General features: G+C 45.4%; 1 protein-coding gene across 10 annotated transcripts in view; it reads right to left on the bottom strand.

The window, feature by feature from the left end:
* lpar2b (lysophosphatidic acid receptor 2b) overlaps window positions 1–15,280 on the bottom strand; it is a 34,561-nt gene extending 19,281 nt beyond the window's left edge. For 3 of the 10 annotated variants that reach the window (XM_090195118.1, XM_090195124.1, XM_090195121.1), the window contains exon 1: window positions 14,922–15,142. The gene's annotated coding sequence lies outside the window, so the exon portion shown is untranslated. Of the gene's footprint in view, window positions 1–11,304; window positions 11,436–14,910 lie in introns of all 10 variants that reach the window. The other 7 variants (XM_090195117.1, XM_090195123.1, XM_090195120.1 and 4 more) reach the window with 6 other exon arrangements.
* Window positions 15,281–21,770: the final 6,490 nt, after the last annotated feature.

Raw genomic sequence — 21,770 nt, 5'->3', positions numbered from 1 at the left:
TCCTCCCTGTAACAAACATCTCTACAGCAGGTTGTTCTGGTCCTGAGGTTAACATCCTCCCTGTAACAAACAGCAGGTTGTTCTGGTCCTGAGGTTAACACTGATGAAACATCCTCCTGTAACAAACATCTCTACAGCAGGTTGTTCTGGTCCTGAGGTTAACACTGATGAAACATCCTCCCTGTAACAAACACCTCTACAGCAGGTTGTTCTGGTCCTGAGGTTAACACTGATGAAACATCCTCCTGTAACAAACACCTCTACAGCAGGTTGTTCTGGTCCTGAGGTTAACACTGATGAAACATCCTCCCCTGTAACAAACACCTCTACAGCAGGTTGTTCTGGTCCTGAGGTTAACACTGATGAAACATCCTCCCTGTAACAAACACCTCTACAGCAGGTTGTTCTGGTCCTGAGGTTAACACTGATGAAACATCCTCCCCTGTAACAAACACCTCTACAGCAGGTTGTTCTGGTCCTGAGGTTAACACTGATGAAACATCCTCCCTGTAACAAACACCTCTACAGCAGGTTGTTCTGGTCCTGAGGTTAACACTGATGAAACATCCTCCCTCTGCAGTGTTGACTGTAAACCAGGCTGCCTGCTGGGGTTTAGATAACAACAACATTCCTTCTACCTCAGTGTATGATCTGTGTAGTCTTTACTGAACCAGGGGAGTTATTACCTATGTAGTGATGTCTTCATTCTAGCAGGTTAGTGGACTGAAGACAGTGATTTAGTAACGTAACTAGTCCCTCCCTCGGCTCTACTCTCCTCCTAACAAAAGAAACAACAGAGCAGCTTTCTGGAGCAGAGAGACACACCTCACAATTACACAATCTAGCAGTGTAACCTAATCTCAATCCAAACACACAGCAACACACATACCGCCTTGGTGCCGCGCTCTACGACCGCGAGACAGAGGGAGAGAGAGGGAAACAGAAAGAGATTGAAAGCGGAAGAGTGGAAACGAGAGAGGGAAGATTAGATGTACACAGGAGAGGAATGGAAGAGACTGAAAGGTAATGAAAACATGAAGGATTGGGGGAGAGAGAGGTGTTAAATAGCTGAGTTGGAGTCAGAAACAGAGGAATGCAGAGGGAGTGTTTGTGGTGTGTGAGCCGTGTACTAAAAGATTGTCGTCTGGCCTCGAGGTCCCTCCCACCAGTCTCCTTGTCTGACCCCTAAACAGAATGGAAGTACAGCTGTCCCTCTCTAAAGCACCAGATATCTAAACCACGACCACTAACGAACCTTCTCCTGACATAATCACCCGGCCTTTACGGAGCAGACATCTTAATCCACAGCCACTCAGAGTAGTGTCTGCACTGTGCAGACGGTCACTTCAAATGGGAGGCCACCGAGGAAATCAAACGTGAGAACCATGCTCTACCAACTGAACCATACAGGACCTCTACCCTGATCTAACTGTCTAACTGAACCCCACAGGACCTCAACCCTGATCTGACTGTCTAACTGAACCATACAGGACCTCTACCTCTACCCTGATCTGACTGTCCAACTGAACCATACAGGACCTCTACCATATCCCTGATCTGACTGTCCAACTGAACCATACAGGACCTCTACCCTGACCTTACTGTCTAACTGAACCATACAGGACCTCTACCCTGATCTGACTGTCTAACTGAACCATACAGGACCTCTACCATATCCCTGATCTGACTGTCTAACTGAACCATACAGGACCTCTACCTCTACCCTGATCTGACTGTCCAACTGAACCATACAGGACCTCTACCATATCCCTGATCTGACTGTCCAACTGAACCATACAGGACCTCTACCCGGACCTTACTGTCTAACTGAACCATACAGGACCTCTACCCTGATCTGACTGTCTAACTGAACCATACAGGACCTCTACCATATCCCTGATCTGACTGTCTAACTGAACCATACAGGACCTCTACCTCTACCCTGATCTGACTGTCTAACTGAACCATACAGGACTTCTACCTCTACCCTGATCTGATTGTCTAACACTCACAGCAGAATAAACAGCTGTAGGACTACTAGGTGCTTATAGGTTCTGACAATCTGTTTTGTGTCACTGTGTGTACCACAATGACCATGGAGAAAAGAAAATGAAATTCTCTGGTTTTCTGAGGTCAGACACAAGATTGTAGCCCAACAAGGCTACACGTCCAAACAAGGCTACACGTCCAAACAAGGCTACACGTCCAAACAAGGCTACACGTCCAAACAAGGCTACACGTCCAAACAAGGCTACACGTCCAAACAAGGCTACATGTCCATCTCCAGAGACTTTGATGTTCCTGTTTCCACCGTACGTAATGCTAACTAGAAGTGTAAGGCCCATTCCACTGTAAGTCGACCTCCCAGGACGTGGCTGTAAGAGAACACCTGATAGAAGATCGCAGCGACGGATTGGTTGAAAGGTGGAGAAAGCGCCTCGATCAACTGCAACACAGATTCAAGCTGACCTTCGGACACACATCGGTACGACAGTTTCAACTCTGTCCATCTGTCTCCAACTCAATGAAAGGGGGGTTTTATGGTAGGAGAGCCAGCAGGATCCCACTGTTGGGAGAGAGACATCAGAATTGGCCCAAAACACACATGAACATCTCAAAATCCTTCTGGGAGAATGTCCTGTTAACAGATGATACCAAATTAGAGATTTCTGGTAAAGCACACCATCTCTGTGTGTACAGCCTTCAAAGAACGAACACCTTCAATACAGTCAAATATTGAGGAGGTTCAGCCTTCAAAGAACGAACACCTTCCCTACAGTCGTACATCACAGCTCCATCTAGATATCTGGTAGCAGTACATCACAGCTCCATCTAGATATCTGGTAGCAGTACATCACAGCTCCATCTATCTAGATATCTGGTAGCAGTACATCACAGCTTCATCTATCTATCTAGATATCTGGTAGCAGTACATCACAGCTCCATCTAGATATCTGGTAGCAGTACATCACAGCTCCATCTATCTAGATATCTGGTAGCAGTACATCATAGCTCCATCTAGATATCTGGTAGCAGTACATCACAGCTCCATCTAGATATATGGTAGCAGTACATCACAGCTCCATCTATCTAGATATCTGGTAGCAGTACATCACAGCTCCATCTAGATATCTGGTAGCAGTACATCACAGCTCCATCTAGATATCTGGTAGCAGTACATCACAGCTCCATCTAGATATCTGGTAGCAGTACATCACAGCTCCATCTATCTAGATATCTGGTAGCAGTACATCACAGCTCCATCTAGATACCTGGTAGCAGTACATCACAGCTCCATCTAGATATCTGGTAGCAGTACATCACAGCTCCATCTATCTAGATATCTGGTAGAAGTACATCACAGCTTCATCTATCTATCTAGATATCTGGTAGCAGTACATCACAGCTCCATCTAGATATCTGGTAGCAGTACATCACAGCTCCATCTAGATATCTAGTAGCAATACATCACAGCTCCATCTATCTAGATATCTGGTAGAAGTACATCACAGCTTCATCTATCTATCTAGATATCTGGTAGCAGTACATCACAGCTCCATCTATCTAGATATCTGGTAGCAGTACATCACAGCTCCATCTAGATATCTGGTAGCAGTACATCACAGCTCCATCTATCTATCTAGATATCTGGTAGCAGTACATCACAGCTCCATCTAGATATCTGGTAGCAGTACATCACAACTCCATCTATCTATCTAGATATCTGGTAGAAGTACATCACAGCTCCATCTATCTAGATATTAGGTAGCAGTACCTGAGCCTGAAGGTAGGGAGGGCCAAGAGGGCCAAGAGACCAGAGGTGGCAGAACAGAGTACTCTGGTTGGGGTGTAGGGTTTCAGCAGAGCCTGAAGGTAGGGAGGACCAAGAGACCAGAGGTGGCAGAACAGAGTACTCTGGTTGGGGTGTAGGGTTTCAGCAGAGCCTGAAGGTAGGGAGGACCAAGAGACCAGAGGTGGCAGAACAGAGTACTCTGGTTGGGGTGTAGGGTTTCAGCAGAGCCTGAAGGTAGGGAGGACCAAGAGACCAGAGGTGGCAGAACAGAGTACTCTGGTTGGGGTGTAGGGTTTCAGCAGAGCCTGAAGGTAGGGAGGGCCAAGAGACCAGAGGTGGCAGAACAGAGTACTCTGGTTGGGGTGTAGGGTTTCAGCAGAGCCTGAAGGTAGGGAGGGCCAAGAGACCAGAGGTGGCAGAACAGAGTACTCTGGTTGGGGTGTAGGGTTTCAGCAGAGCCTGAAGGTAGGGAGGACCAAGAGACCAGAGGTGGCAGAACAGAGTACTCTGGTTGGGGAGTAGGGTTTCAGCAGAGCCTGAAGGTAGGGAGGACCAAGAGACCAGAGGTGGCAGAACAGAGTACTCTGGTTGGGGTGTAGGGTTTCAGCAGAGCCTGAAGGTAGGGAGGACCAAGAGACCAGAGGTGGCAGAACAGAGTACTCTGGTTGGGGAGTAGGGTTTCAGCAGAGCCTGAAGGTAGGGAGGGCCAGTTCCTCTTGCTGCACCGTAGGTAAGTACCATTAGCATCCACACTTCTACATTCATGTGGATCCAGTGACACAAAATGTAGATTTAATTGATTTTTAAGTCAGCCTATAACACAACAAAATGTGGATAAAGTCAAGGGATGTGAATAGTTTCTTAAGGCTCTGTACATACCAAACACAGGCTCTAGTAAAGACTCTGACCTTCACCCAGTAGCTCAGACTGTCACTGGTCATAGTAAAGAGACCTTCACCCAGTAGCTCAGACTGTCACTGGTCATAGTAAAGAGACTCTGGTCTTCACCCAGTAGCTCAGACTGTCACTGGTCATAGTAAAGAGACCTTCACCCAGTAGCTCAGACTGTCACTGGTCATAGTAAAGAGATCTTCACCCAGTAGCTCAGACTGTCACTGGTCATAGTAAAGAGACTCTGGTCTTCACCCAGTAACGCAGAATGTCACTGGTCATAGTAAAGAGACCTTCACCCAGTAGCTCAGATTGTCACTGGTCATAGTAAAGAGACCTTCACCCAGTAACTCAGACTGTCACTGGTCATAGTAAAGAGACCTTCACCCAGTAGCTCAGACTGTCACTGGTCATAGTAAAGAGACTCTGGTCTTCATCCAGTAACTCAGACTGTCACTGGTCATAGTAAAGAGACTCTGGTCTTCACCCAGTAGCTCAGACTGTCACTGGTCATAGTAAAGAGACCTTCACCCAGTAGCTCAGACTGTAACTGGTCATAGTAAAGAGACCTTCACCCAGTAGCTCAGACTGTCACTGGTCATAGTAAAGAGACCTTCACCCAGTAGCTCAGACTGTCACTGGTCATAGTAAAGAGACCTTCAGCGAGTAGCTCAGACTGTCACTGGTCATTGTAAAGAGACTCTGGTCTTCACCCAGTAGCTCAGACTGTCACTGGTCATAGTAAAGAGACCTTCACCCAGTAGCTCAGACTGTCACTGGTCATAGTAAAGAGACCTTCACCCAGTAACTCAGACTGTCACTGGTCATAGTAAAGAGACCTTCACCCAGTAGCTCAGACTGTCACTGGTCATAGTAAAGAGACTCTGGTCTTCACCCAGTAGCTCAGACTGTCACTGCTCATAGTAAAGAGACCTTCACCCAGTAGCTCAGACTGTTACTGGTCATAGTAAAGAGACCTTCACCCAGTAGCTCAGACTGTCACTGGTCATAGTAAAGAGACCTTCACCCAGTAGCTCAGACTGTCACTGGTCATAGTAAAGAGACCTTCACCCAGTAGCTCAGACTGTCACTGGTCATAGTAAAGAGACCTTCACCCTGTAGCTCAGACTGTCACTGGTCATAGTAAAGAGACTCTGGTCTTCACCCAGTAACTCAGACTGTCACTGGTCATTTCACTTCCCTTACATGCTTTTAACGTGTTCCCATTGTGACTCTTGGTGTGTTAGGCTACAGGACTGGTATGTTTTAGTCGGAAAATACAATTGTCATTAGATGCCTTATTCTTATCATATTTTGTAATTCCAGACCAATATCCCTGAGATTAATATTGTATATAATGTTATGATAGCATGGCTTTTTGTAGCATATTGGGGGGTTTTACCTTAGTCTTTCAATAAAAGGTACTGTTTTACTAATGTGACATTACTAGTGCATTTCCCTTCTCTGCAAGGCACTGGAAAACCTCCCTGGTCTTTGTGGTTCAATAATCTGTGTTTCAAATTCACTGCTCGACTGAGGGACCTTACAGATAATTGTACGTGTGGGTTACAGAGATGAGGTAGTCATTCAATAATCATGTTAAACACCATTATTGCACACAGAGTGAGTCCATGCAGCGTATTATGTGACTTGTGTTGGAAACTGACTAATGCAGGCTATCACATCCGGACATGATTAGGAGTCCCATAGGGCATCGTCCGGTTTTGGCCGGGGTAGGCCGTCATTTTAAATAAGAATTTGTTCTTAACTGACTTCCCTAGTTAAAAGGTTAAACAAACAAAACAAAAAAAATACTGTAAATTCATACTTTGTCTTTGCAGCTGTATGATCCAGTGCGGTTTAATTTAGGCGGTAAATTTAGGCGGTAACACAATAAAATGTGGAAAAGGTCAAATATACTATCCAGATAATAAACTGTCTGATCACAGAACATAGAATTCTACAAAAATACCTCCTTTCACTAGAACAGCTGTAACTCATCATTCACAGTAACAAGGTCTTCTGATTTCAAATGATCAATCCTTACACAATAAGAAAAGAAAGTAGAGCATGTTGAGTCTATCGTCATTAGGAAGTTGTGCTCAAGGCAGTTGTTTGAGGGGTGGGGGAGCGCACAAGAGACATTTCACAGGTGTTTTTTCTTGACTGATTACCGTTTGATCGATGTGTATTGGATGTCATATCATTTGAAAGGGCTGTTTCTCAGCTTTCAAAATATGTATCATACTTTCATATATGGTTTGACAACAGTAAAGTATGCTCATTAATGTAGGCACTGGTCACGGTCTCAGAAAAATTCAGGCATTCCAAAAGTCTCTCCGATGATGCAACAATGCCAATATGGCGATTTCCAGTTAGCTGGTGTTCTAAAGACTAGTGTTTCATTCTCCTTCAACTGAGAGTGACAAACAGACAGCTGACAGTTACAAATGGGCCATGCAAAAACACAGACATCCTGTAGCTTACCACAAACACACAGAGTACTATGGTGAGTGTTTTTGTGTAACTATGTGTGTGTACAGTAGATTGTTCCGTTGCCCTACAAACTGAAGAAGGCCAAAACAGTCAGTTATAAGACCAAATCCTGACATGTGGAGTCAGTTGTTCCTCCATACAGACTGTGTTGTTTTGTCCAGACCGTGTTGTTTTGTCCAGACCGTGTTGTTTCGTCCAGACTGTGGTAACATGTTAAAGAGTGTGACATCACCAGAACAGGCTCAGTGGCTGTTATAAAAGTCTAGAGTCATGATCCAGGGGTCATCCATGTTATTAGATGTGTAGAGAGAAGGGAAGTGAGAAGGTGACATGATTTCTCTGTACTCAGAGGAAGAGAGATGTTCACAGGTCTATCTTTAATTCTTAAAAGTCTAAGCCATTGGGGGGGAAACACATTGAATAACACATTCATTAAATGGCAAAGAAAACAGTCAAAATATAAAAAATAATGAATACTGTTCTGAGGTGTCTGTCCCTAATATCTAGTAGATAGAAGATCAGGAAATCTGCTTTGTTTTCACTCGTTTTTCGGCACACATATTTCACTCGTTTTGAATTAAGGCACACAACTACCTTCATACTTCAATTTATTGTATTTATTTTTTAACAGGTACCGGTTACCTTCAGACGAGTTCTGTGAACGGAGAACACCATCGTGTTCGTGAGAGCCATCTTCCCATAGAGGGGGGGGGGGGCATCTTCCCATAGAGGGGGGGGGGGGGGGGGGCATCTTCCCATAGAGGGGGGGAGGGGGGGGGGGGGGGGCATCTTCCCATAGAGAGGGGGGGGGGGGGGGGGGGGGGGCATCTTCCCATAGAGGGGGGGGGGGGGGGGGGCATAATAGTTTGTAGGTGAAACCATTCGGATTAGTGATGCACTGATATGACATTTTTGTCCGATACGATTGATATGACATTTTTATCCGATACCCGATATTTATCCTTGCCAAAAAAACGGTAATGATACCGATAACCGATATTGAAAAATGTTGCGGCCTTTTATGGATTCGAGTACAGTTAAATCGTTAACACACACACGGACGCAGCGGTCTAAGGCACTGCATCTCAGTGCAAGAGGCGTCACTACAGTCCCTGGTTCGAATCAAGGTTGTATCACATCCGGCCGTGATTGGGAGTCCCATATGGCGGCACACAATTGGCCCAGCGTCGTCCGGGCCGTCATTGTAAATAAGAATTTGTTCTCAACTGACTTGACTAGTTAAATAAAGGTGACACACACACACCACCAAGTGTGTTGTTTTTATAACCAAAACCTATTTTTTTCACTTACTTGCTGTGCTGTTTCATTGTTTATTTGTTCAGTCGTTTCATTCTCAACCAAGATTTCTACGGAACACCGTTTGGGTTCCATCGATACGTCAAATAAGACTATTTGACGTGTTCACCAATCAGGACCTGAATATGACTCCATGTTCACCAATCAGGACCTGAATATGACTCCATGTTCACCAATCAGGACCTGAATATGACTCCATGTTCACCAATCAGGACCTGAATATGACTCCATGTTCACCAATCAGGACCTGAATATGACTCCACGTTCACCAATCAGGACCTGAATATGACTCCACGTTCACCAATCAGGACCTGATTATGACTCCACGTTCACCAATCAGGACCTGAATATGACTCCACGTTCACCAATCAGGACCTGAATATGACACCATGTTCACCAATCAGGACCTGAATATGACTCCACGTTCACCAATCAGGACCTGAATATGACTCCACGTTCACCAATCAGGACCTGAATATGACTCCACGTTCACCAATCAGGACCTGAATATGACTCCACGTCAAATAATATATTTTTTAAAATTCATACATTTTTTAAAGTAGTTATTACACCATCATTCGTATTTCATATATCACAACGATTCATCGATACGTATGCTATGATACTGGTAAACTTATCTCGAGCACCTACAGTGCTGGTCCTAAAAATAGCTAGCTAGCTCATGGATGCAAACTATCTTCTTCCCCATAAACAATGCAAAACAACATCTGTTTTAGTAGCTATAGCTAACTATATAGCTAGCTAGCTAACTATATAGCTAGGTGTCGTCATCTAAAATAACCCTTACTTATAAGACAGTTCTTATTTGATTAATCGTGGTCGGACCCATCTATGTGAAGCTAGCCACAATAAGGATTAACCACAATAGTGGATTTTGTGGTTAGCCTTCAAAATAAAAGTATGGCATAATTCTACTATCTGTATTCATTTGCATCACAGTCAATTACATACTTTTATTTAGAAGGCAAAAAGCAAATTCCACTATTCTGCCTAATCCTCATTGTGGCTAGCTTCACAACACATAACCCGGTCCAGTCAAGCCTCACTAGCCAGATGAAGCTAGCTGGCTGCTTATAACGTTAGCTTTGGATAACAGGGTTAAGTAGCTAGCTAGCTATTTATTTTCATGAACTGAAGTTCAATTTCAATAGGCAAACAACAAGTGGCAACCTAGCTAATACGTACTCACAGGGATTCCTAAATCATTGCTAAGAATAATGAAAATTACTGCAATTTCAACTGGTCATTGTTTCCAGGCTGGCTGTATTGGTGCTAGCTAGGTACCAAGCTAAAGCTAGCTACCCTAGAAGTTGCGGTTGTACAAATTATGCTTTATTACCAATGCGGTATTGTAAACATTGTTCGTGGCCGGTGTTTGCAGGCTTTTTTTGTATAGCTTTGACAGTGCTACTGTATCTTTTCTGGCACGCAAAGACCCTAAACGGCATTCCATAGTATGTATGTCGAAAAGCTAATAGCAGTGACGCTATTACTGTGTAACTTCCGGCAGGTCAACATCTGAAAAATAGCGCACTTGTTAGTGTGTACCGGTGCTCGACCAGTCGGCGAAAGCCGACATCACCCACGACAGAGAACGGTTGACTGTCAAGGGCAATGAATTCCATTATGTTGGCTTTAAATGGATTTCGCCTTTGCGTTGTCTCGCTGAAATTGTCTTACTCTTTCAAAATACCTCCTCGACTTATTGACTGCTCGATCCACACAGCAGACATTGTGGGCCAGGTTAGGAATGCTGTGTTGCAGTGTAGCGCAACATTTTACATGGCGTTATTACGTCATGTACCTACTTTGTTCAGGTATGCACAGTAGCTTCAACATAAGTTTCTAACATCGGGCGTTAAACTAGACATCGGGCCGATACCGATGTTGGCATTTTTAGCTAATATCGTCCGATTCCGATATGTTCACCGATATATCGTGCATCCCTAGTTCGGATGTTAAGAACCGTTTTTGTGAGAAGACCGGTGTTCGGTATGTCATTGTCTGACAAACAATGCTGTAGCTCAGCCACCGTCCACCACAGATGCAGAAGTGAGACATCGGCTGTGATTTGAGACGCATCCAATGCAACAAAACATTTCTAGATGAAATTGACAGATTCTGATGGGGATGACCGGTGCTTCCTGACTGACTCTAGGGAGCTAAACAGATTCTGAGAGGTGTGTGTGTGCGTGTGATTAAGAGAGAGGAAGTGCGTGTCTCATATATCAGAACTCTAAACACTGAGCTGTCTGATTTATACTTCCTGTTATGCCAGTGTGTGTGTGTGTGTGTGTGTGTGTGTGTGAGTACTGGGAAGAATCAGTAAACACTAGTTTGAATGCAAACAGGTCATTACAGATGGAGACACACCCTTTGCGGGAGCCTCATCCCTTCTTTCCCTCTCTCTCTCTCTCCGTGTTTCTTAAAGGAGAAGTGATTTTTTTTTCTTACAACCAAATCTAAAAACAAATATGTAAATGGTATGTTCTAGAAGTATCCCCCCTGTATTAGGTTGTATTCCCTGTAGTGTGACTCGAGCCGTCTCACCTACACAGCCGTTCCGTTCACCGTGTAGCCTGCTGATACAGGTAACTCCCAAAATAAAGGAAACACCAGCATAAAGTGTGTTAACAGGGCATTGGGCCACCAGATCAGCTTTACTGTGCCTTGGCATACATTCTACAAGTGTCTGTAACTTCCTGTATGGAAGCAACCCATGCTTCAGTTTCAATATACTTTCTACCCCTCTTTTACTAAAGCGCACCCTTTATTTTGGCAGTTACCTGTAGAATGGAAAGGAGAGGTGTCGCTGGAGGCACATCAAAATGGACAGGAGAGGTATCGCTGGAGGCACATCAAAATGGAAAGGAGAGGTATCGCTGGAGGCACATCAAAATGGAAAGGAGAGGTATCGCTGGAGGCACATCAAAATGGAAAGGAGCGTTGTGGCCAAAGTTCAGGATGACACAATGTCATGTGTAGTTATAACTCTGTTATATTGTCTACATTCTACTGTCTAGTCTGTCTAGTTATAACTCTGTTATATTAGTCTACATTCTACTGTCTAGTTATAACTCTGTTATATTGGTCTACATTCTACTGTCCAGTCTGTCTAGTTATAACTGTTATATTAGTCTACATTCTACTGTCTAGTTATAACTCTGTTATATTAGTCTACATTCTACTGTCCAGTCTGTCTAGTTATAACTCTGTTATATTAGTCTACATTCTACTGTCCAGTCTGTCTAGTTATAACTCTGTTATATTAGTCTACATTCTACTGTCTAGTTATAACTCTGTTATATTAGTCTACATTCTACTGTCTAGTCTGTCTAGTTATAACTCTGTTATATTAGTCTACATTCTATAAAACAGCAATGCTGTGTGTGTGTGTGTGTCTGTGTCTCTGTGTGTGTGTGTCTGGGTGTGTGTGTCTGTGTGTCTGTCTGTGTGTGTGTGTCTGTGTCTGTGTGTGTGTCTGTGTCTGTGTGTGTGTGTGTGTGTGTGTGTGTCTGTGTGTGTGTGTGTGTGTCTGTGTGTGTGTGTGTCTGTGTGTGTGTGTGTCTGTGTGTGTGTGTGTCTGTGTGTGAGTCAGATAGACCCCCTATATGCGGCTCCGTGCAGCGAGTCTCCTCTATTCTAGTCATTCAACCGCACACACACACAGACACAGACACAGACACACACACAGACACAGACACACACACACACTACTCCCCCTCTCCTCCTGCCTGCGTTATCAGTCGAGATGTTGTTTCGTTCCAATCTTACCGAGAATTAAGAGCAGTTTCAACCACATCAGAGAGAACCCCCCCACCTCTTCTTTCTATTACATCAGAGAGAACCCCCCACCTCATCTTTCTATTACATCAGAGAGAACCCCCCACCTCTTCTTTCTATTACATCAGAGAGAACCCCCCACCTCTTCTTTCTATTACATCAGAGAGAACCCCCCACCTCTTCTTTCTATTACATCAGAGAGAACCCCCCACCTCATCTTTCTATTACATCAGAGAGAACCCCCCACCTCATCTTTCTATTACATCAGAGAGAACCCCCCACCTCTTCTTTCTATTACATCAGAGAGAACCCCCCACCTCATCTTTCTATTACATCAGAGAGAACCCCCCACCTCATCTTTCTATTACATCAGAGAGAACCCCCCACCTCATCTTTCTATTACATCAGAGAGAACCCCCCACCTCATCGTTCTATTACATCAGAGAGAACCCCCCACCTCTTCTTTCTATTACATCAGAGAGAACCCCCCACCTCATCTTTCTATTACATCAGAGAGAACCCCCCCCACCTCTTCTTTCTATTACATCAGAGAGAACCCCCCACCTCTTCTTTCTATTACATCAGAGAGAACCCCCCACCTCTTCTTTCTATTACATCAGAGAGAACCCCCCACCTCTTCTTTCTATTACATCAGAGAGAACCCCCCACCTCATCTTTCTATTACATCAGAGAGAACCCCCCCACCTCTTCTTTCTATTACATCAGAGAGAACCCCCCACCTCTTCTTTCTATTACATCAGAGAGAACCCCCCACCTCATCTTTCTATTACATCAGAGAGAACCCCCCACCTCTTCTTTCTATTACATCAGAGAGAACCCCCCACCTCTTCTATTACATCAGAGAGAACCCCCCACCTCATCTTTCTATTACATCAGAGGCTACTAGAATGAACTGAGGTGAGAGAGACGTCGACTGTTTTCTGAGAAACAAAAGGTGTTTTCTTTGTTCACATCTCCAACTGTCAGCTAAAGACTGAAACTGGACCCACATCCACTAGTTGACTTCCAGGATGCGGGTCTAGTTGACTTCCGTCTCCCGGTTCCTCACTTTACAGCGTCATTATTCAGATCCTCTCAGCCCATTTACACAGACAAAACCCTGTTTCTTGACATTCAGTTCGCTTCTTTTTGGGATATGTTAAAGGGGTAGGAGGTAAAGAACATGGTACATATTGACCCAGCTGGAGACCCTCTGCCTCAGTCTCTCGCCTTCTGCCTCAGTCTCTCGCCTTCTGCCTCAGTCTCTCGCCTTCTGCCTCAGTCTCTCGCCTTCTGCCTCAGTCTCTCGCCTTTTGCCTCAGTCTCTCGCCTTTTGCCTCAGTCTCTCGCCTTCTGCCTCAGTCCCTCGCCTTCTGCCTCAGTCTCTGCCAGTCTCTCACCTTCTGCCTCAGTCTCTGCCAGTCTCTCACCTTCTGCCTCAGTCTCTGCCAGTCTCTCACCTTCTGCCTCAGTCTCTGCCAGTCTCTCACCTTCTGCCAGTCTCTCACCCTCTGCCTCAGTCTCTCACATTCTGCCTCAGTCTCTCACATTCTGCCTCAGTCTCTCACATTCTGCCTCAGTCTCTCACATTCTGCCTCAGTCTCTCACATTCTGCCTCAGTCTCTCACATTCTGCCTCAGTCTCTCACATTCTGCCTCAGTCTCTGCCTGTGTGCAAGTGGATGTGTTTGAGTAGTCGTCGTCGCCCCCCCCCCCCCCATCTCACACACCTTTACAACGTTTAATTGACAGGCTACTAAAGAGATAAGGTGATCAACAGTCTATTCGTGGTGTTGTGGTGAGCTCTGTGTAGATCTACAGGGGGGCAAAGCCGTGCTGGACAGGGCAATCACCGTGGAGGAGCCGCCCGCGCCGGGGGGCAATAAAAACAACAGATAACACCGTGAGATCAACTCTGACCCATTAAATAGCCTTCTTTTACGCGCTCTCTCTCGCTCTCCCGCCGAACGCTCCACAGAGCGAGTGCGTGGGAATTGCAGAAGCAGAGCGCTTACAACATGTGGGTGCGCCAGGCCGAGTGTGCGCCTTTTTTAGTTTTTTTGGTGTGAAACATGTTGGTTTGACAAGTTTAGAAACATTACTCTCAATAGGTCTATGCAACATGCTGTAATTCACCATATGGCAGCTGGGAAAAAAGAACAGAACAAAAACATGTAGACTAAAAAAGCCACATAAAATCTATATATTTTACAGCCTATATCCGGGAAACGAGCACATACACTACGTGCACAGATCAACTCTTGCATCCGTGCAGTTACCACGGAATGTCACGCGATACAGCGGTGCAACCGCGAGCCAGCCAGCGAGACACAGCAAAAACCGAGAATATTTTACAAAGGTTATTAACATTTTTTTTTTTCCCGTAAGGAAAAACTCCACAACCATTATCCAAAAGTGCTGAGAATGCGTAATGTTCTTTTACGACTTGTTTTTACGAGTTTATCAAGTTAAACCAGTCATTAAGGCCTATTACGTAGCCTAAATTAAGTTTTTCGCAAGTAGCCTATCCGAGTTTAGCTTTCACTCACTAAACAATGAAAATGTGCTTTCGTTAAAACTAAAAACATATTAAAATATCAAATTCCTTACCTTAGTCTTGCCTTAGCGCCTATCCCTTCATATCCGCTTCCAGACACGAGTTTAGTCTTTGTTTAATCCATAAATTTGGCCAAAAATTACAATCCAAATGTGACTTTCGAGTGACTTTGGTCGTTTGGCCGCAGTTTACCTGTGCGCGGTAGAGAAAGGGTGCGGCAGAGTTGGCTCTCTGTCTCTGACTGTCAGAATGTGGCCTCGGACAACCTGGGAGCCCAACGTACCCGCCTCCACTGCTCCCCGGTTGGATACTGGAACGGCAAGACAACCAATGAGAGGAGAAGAAAGGATGATTGACAGCGTAAGTACGGCGTTTGGCGAAGGCAGTGTTTTTACCCCCATGCTGGGCTGTAGTGTTGGGTGTGATTTTGTTTTGACAAGGAGCAAGACATTATGTATAGAACAAGACAATAGAAAGGCTAAAGGGTTCCTGGGACGTCTGAAGACAGATTATGCTATAGGCGTTAGCAGATGACAGTGAAGACAGTTATGCTAGGAGGCTAACAGAATAATACTCTACACATTATAAACATTGAGACGGGATAAAATACGTTTAAAATAAGCAAAATAATATAATTATAGCCTGCATACATTTTTAGCTGTCTCTCCCTCACCATAGTTAATAAATAAAGGTTAAAAAAAAACATTTTTTTAAATATATATATTTCATGGACTGAGGTTGAGAGCTCTTTTTAGGCAGGACGGTGGGCAGGCATATTACCACTGGCCGTGATTGGGAGTCCCATAGGGCGGCGCACAATTGGCCCAGCCGTCGTCCGGGTTAGTGTTTGGCCGTGGTAGGCCGTCATTGTAAATAATAATTTGTTCTTAACTGACTTGCCTAGTTAAATAAAAGTTCAATAAAAAAAAACGTCTGTTGTTATGCGGAGTGCCTGGACACAGCCTCCCCCCAAAAATACTAAATAAACACATTTTCACAAGCTCCTTTTAGGCAGGACGATGGGCAGGCATATTCTTACAATGATACATGTGTAGATGTTTATATTTAAGCAATAAGGCCCGAGGTGGTGTGGTATATGGCCAATATACCACGGCTAACGGCTGTTCTTGTGCATGACGCAACGCGGAGTGCCTGGACTCAGCTCTTAGCAGTGGTATATTAGCCAGATACAACAAACTCTGAGGTGCCTTATTGCTATTATAAACTGGTTACCAATGTAATTAGAACAGTAAAAATGTATGTTTTGTCCTACCGGTGGTATACTGTCTGATGTACCACGGCTGTCGGCCAGGGCTCGATGTACCACGGCTGTCGGCCAGGGCTCGATGTACCACGGCTGTCGGCCAGGGCTCGATGTACCACGGCTGTCGGCCAGGGCTCGATGTACCACGGCTGTCGGCCAGGGCTCGATGTACCACGGCTGTCGGCCAGGGCTCGATGTACCACGGCTGTCGGCCAGGGCTCGATGTACCACGGCTGTCGGCCAGGGCTCGATGTACCACGGCTGTCGGCCAGGGCTCGATGTACCACGGCTGTCAGCCAGGGCTCGATGTACCACGGCTGTCAGCCAGGGCTCGATGTACCACGGCTGTCAGCCAGGGCTCGATGTACCACGGCTGTCAGCCAGGGCTCGAGCCACCCAGTTGAAAATCAGAATCCCCCCTCACCCCTTACTCTCTCTCTTTCCCCTCCTCTCTACCGTCTCGCTCACCTTCATTTCTCTCCACCCATCTCTCTAACCCCTCCCCCGTCTCTCTAACCCCTCCCCCGTCTCTCTAACCCCTCTCCCTCTCCTCTCTGCTTCACATTATGAATGACTCAAACCCCAGCCCTTTCGCTCCAGTGCCACATAGTTACTCAATATGTTCCCCACATTTGTTGTGGTTTACGTGTTTACAACAGGGAAGGCTTTTTCTGTGACACACAGCGTTGTTTAAGGAGAGGTTGATCTCTCCAGCTTGTTGTTTGACAACAGACGTAATCAAAACATTTAAACTAGACTAATGAAACCGTTTTATTTTGCGTCTCAAATAGAACCCTATTCCCTATTTTTATTATTATTATTATTTATTTATTTAACTAGGCAAGTCAGTTAAGAACAAATTCTTATTTTCAATGAGGGCCTATGTTAACTGGGTAAACTGGGTTAACTGGGAAAACTGGGTAAACTGGGTAAACTGGGAAAACTGGGTAAACTGGGTAAACTGGGTAAACTGGGTAAACTGGGTTAACTGGGTAAACTGGGTAAACTGGGTTAACTGGGTAAACTGGGTAAACTGGGTTAACTGGGTTAACTGGGAAACTGGGAAACTGGGTAAACTGCCTTGTTCAGGGGCAGAACGACAGATTTCTACCTTGTCAGCTCGAGGAGTCGATCTGGCAAACTTTCGGTTACGAGTCCAACGCTCTAACCACTAGGCTATCGAGTGCACTACTTTCGACTAGAGCCCTACATGTTGGCTTGACGTCCAATATATACATGAGCCCCTCCTTATACGACTATCCTCAAGACCACAGTCTAGTTTCCTAGCAGCAGTCTCTCATTCTGTGTGTGTTACAAGCAGTTTCTTTGCGCAATCGTCTCTCTGTGTGTTGCTGTATGTATGTATCTCTGTGTAGCTGTGTGTCTCTGTGTAGCTGTGTGTCTCTCTGTGTAGCTGTGTGTCTCTCTGTGTGTTGCTGTATGTATGTATCTCTGTGTAGCTGTGTATCTCTGTGTAGCTGTGTGTCTCTCTGTGTGTTGCTGTATGTATGTATCTCTGTGTAGCTGTGTGTCTCTGTGTAGCTGTGTGTCTCTCTGTGTAGCTGTGTGTCTCTGTGTGTTGCTGTATGTATGTCTCTCTCTGTGTGTGTGTGTGTGTGTGTGTGTGTGTGTGTGCGTGCCTGTGTGTGGCTGTGTATTTATCTGTGTGTGTGTGTGTGTGTGTGTGTGTGGCTGTGTATTTCTCTGTGTGTGCGTGTGTGTGTGTGTGTGTGTGTGTGAGGCTGTGTACTTCTCTGTGTGTGTGCGTGTGTGTGTGTGTGTGTGTCTGTGTGTGTGTGTGTGGCTGTGTATTTCTCTGTGTGTGTGTGCGTGTGTGTGTGTGTGTGTGAGGCTGTGTATTTCTCTGTGTGTGTGCGTGTGTGTGTGTGAGGCTGTGTATTTCTCTGTGTGTGTGCGTGTGTGTGTGTGTGTGTGTGTGTGTGTGAGGCTGTGTATTTCTCTGTGCGTGTGTGTGTCTCCGTGTGATCACAGCCTGATCCATCATCCAGACCAACACAATCTGTGTAGTGAACAGAAGGCAAACTGACAAGATCAGGATGGTTGAACAAGGCTAGTTTTAATCAGTGACCCACGGAGAACTAGATCTAGCTGTGCCTCATTACTTGGCAACCGCAGTGCCATTTTGAAGGAACTATTGACTTGAGATGATCAAATGTAAGGATATGAATTCTTGGCTGTTTGGTTTGGAGATGATTAAACAGTTACGACACAATGTTCAATGTTTACGGAAGATTAGCTATCAGACATACAAATGTGCGTGTCCAGCATGTGTGTCCCCAGTATGTGTGTGTGTGTTTGTGTGTCTGTCATTGTTTCCAGTTATTTAACTAGCCGTCTCAACTTCCTGCTGTGTTCTTCGTGTCACAGGAAGCAGTGCCGCTGCTAGGCAACCCAGACGTGCATGCCCTGTGCACACACCACACACACACACACACACACACCTGTGAGAGGAAGTGTAATTGGAGATAGGAAGAGGAGAGATACATTAGGGCAAGAAAAGGAGGGAAGATGAGAAAGAGGGCGAGGAAGCTGGGAGAATATGTTTAGAAAAGAGAGAGGGGTAGGAGAGAAAGAAAGAGGGGTAGGAGAGAAAGAGAGAGGGGTGGTAGGAGAGAAGAGAGGGGTGGTAGGAGAGAAATAGGGGGATGGTAGGAGAGAAAGAGGGGGATGGTAGGAGAGAAAGAGAGAGGGGTGGTAGGAGAGAAAGAGAGAGGGGTGGTAGGAGAGAAAGAGAGAGGGAGGGGAGGAGAGAAAGAGAGAGGGGTGGTAGGAGAGAAAGAGAGGGGTGATAGGAGAGAAAGAGAGAGGGGTGATAGGAGAGAAAGAGAGGGATGGAAGAGAAAGAGAGAGGAATGGAAGAGAAAGAGAGAAGGAGGGTAGGAGAGAAAGAGAGGGATGGTAGGAGAGCAAGAGAGAGGGGTGATAGGAGAGAAAGGGAGAGGGGTGATAGGAGAGAAAGGGAGAGGGGTGATAGGAGAGAAAGAGAGAGGGGTGATAGGAGAGAAAGAGAGGGGTGATAGGAGAGAAAGAGATAGGGGTGATAGGAGAGAAAGAGAGAGGGGTGATAGGAGAGAAAGAGAGAGGGGTGATAGGAGAGAAAGAGAGAGGGGTGATAGGAGAGAAAGAGAGAGGGGTGATAGGAGAGAAAGAGAGAGGGGTGATAGGAGAGAAAGAGAGGAATGGAAGAGAAAGAGAGAGGGAGGGTAGGAGAGAAAGAGAGAAGGAGGGTAGGAGAGAAAGAGAGAGGGAGGGGAGGAGAGAAAGAGAGGGAGGGGAGGAGAGAAAGAGAGGGAGGGGAGGAGAGAAAGAGAGAGAGAGGGGAGGAGAGAAAGAGAGAGGGAGGGGAGGAGAGAAAGAGAAAGGATGGTAGGAGAGAAAGAGAGAGGGATGGTAGGAGAAAGAGAAGGATAGTAGGAGAGAAAGAGAGAGGGATGGTAGGAGAAAGAGAAGGATAGTAGGAGAGAAAGAGAGAAGGGTGGTAGGAGAAAGAGGGAGGGTAGTGGAGAAAGAGAGAGGGGGGGTAGGAGAGAAAGAGAGGTTGCGAGAATTGGAAACATGTAAGAGAGAGAGAGAGAAGGAAGGAGGAAAGAAGTGGGGGATGACAGCCAAACTGCATCACCCTCCCATCATAAAACCGACTCCCAGCCTGGAACAGTGACTGGGCCTGCTACAATGCGTCAGTCAATCTCAACTTGATGTGTGAGCATTTGCAATTATCAGTGTGTGTGAGAGAGTTCTGTGTGTGTGAATCACATATGGAGTTGATTATTGTCATCTGGCATCAATTTAGGGAGGGCCTTGATGTCCCAATGATTACCCTCCATCCCTTCTGAGAGAGAGGGAGAGGGTGTGAGAGGGTGTGTGAGAGTCTGAGAGACGCTCAAGTGTTTTAGTACTATATCTCTTGACACAATGATGAAAATAATCATGGCCTCTAAACCTTCAAGCTGCATACTGGACCCTATTCCAACTAAACTACTGAAAGAGCTGCTTCCTGTGCTTGGCCCTCCTATGTTGAACATAATAAACGGCTCTCTATCCACCGGATGTGTACCAAACTCACTACAAGTGGCAGTAATAAAGCTTCTCTTGAAAAAGCCAACCCTTGACCCAGAAAATATGAAAAACTATCGGCCTATATCGAATCTTCCATTCCTCTCAAAAATTTTAGAAAAGGCTGTTGCGCAGCAACTCACTGCCTTCCTGAAGACAAACAATGCATACGAAATGCTTCAGTCTGGTTTTAGACCCCATCATAGCACTGAGACTGCACTTGTGAAGGTGGTAAATTACATTTTAATGGCATCGGACCGAGGTTCTGCATCTGTCCTCGTGCTCCTAGACCTTAGTGCTGCTTTTCATACCATCGATCACCACATTCTTTTGGAGAGATTGGAAACCCAAATTGGTCTACACGGACAAGTTCTGGCCTGGTTTAGATCTTATCTGTCGGAAAGATATCAGTTTGTCTCTGTGAATGGTTTGTCCTCTGACAAATCAACTGTAAATTTCGGTGTTCCTCAAGGTTCCGTTTTAGGACCACTATTGTTTTCACTATATATTTTACCTCTTGGGGATGTCATTCGAAAACATAATGTTAACTTTCACTGCTATGCGGATGACACACAGCTGTACATTTCAATGAAACATGGTGAAGCCCCAAAATTGCCCTTGCTAGAATCATGTGTTTCAGACATAAGGAAGTGGATGGCTGCAAACGTTCTACTTTTAAACTCGGACAAAACAGAGATGCTTGTTCTAGGTCCCAAGAAACAAAGAGATCTTCTGTTGAATCTGACAATTAATCTTAATGGTTGTACAGTCGTCTCAAATAAAACTGTGAAGGACCTCGGCGTTACTCTGGACCCTGATCTCTCTTTTGAAGAACATATCAAGACCATTTCAAGGACAGCTTTTTTCCATCTACGTAACATTGCAAAAGTCAGAAACTTTCTGTTCAAAAATGATGCAGAAAAATTGGTCCATGCTTTTGTCACTTCTAGGTTAGACTACTGCAATGCTCTACTTTCCGGCTACCCGGATAAAGCACTAAATAAACTTCAGTTAGTGCTAAATACGGCTGCTAGAATCCTGACTAGAACCCAAAAATTTGATCATATTACTCCAGTGCTAGCCTCTCTACACTGGCTTCCTGTCAAAGCAAGGGCTGATTTCAAGGTTTTACTGCTAACCTACAAAGCATTACATGGGCTTGCTCCTACCTATCTCTCTGATTTGGTCCTGCCGTACATACCTACACATACGCTACGGTCACAAGACGCAGGCCTCCTAATTGTCCCTAGAATTTCTAAGCAAACAGCTGGAGGCAGGGCTTTCTCCTATAGAGCTCCATTTTTATGGAACCGTCTGCCTACCCATGTCAGAGATGCAAACTCGGTCTCAACCTTTAAGTCTTTACTGAAGACTCATCTCTTCAGTGGGTCATATGATTGAGTGTAGTCTGGCCCAGGAGTGGGAAGGTGAACGGAAAGGCTCTGGAGCAACGAACCGCCCTTGCTGTCTCTGCCTGGCCGGTTCCCCTCTTTCCACTGGGATTCTCTGCCTCTAACCCTATTACAGGGGTTATCACTGGCTTACTGGGGCTCTCTCATGCCGTCCCTGGAGGGG

This window comes from Oncorhynchus mykiss, chromosome 13 (genome assembly GCF_057628025.1).
Source record: "Oncorhynchus mykiss isolate SJ-2025 chromosome 13, ASM5762802v1, whole genome shotgun sequence".
Lineage (NCBI taxonomy): Eukaryota > Metazoa > Chordata > Actinopteri > Salmoniformes > Salmonidae > Oncorhynchus > Oncorhynchus mykiss.
This window is presented reverse-complemented; position numbering and strand designations above follow the sequence as displayed.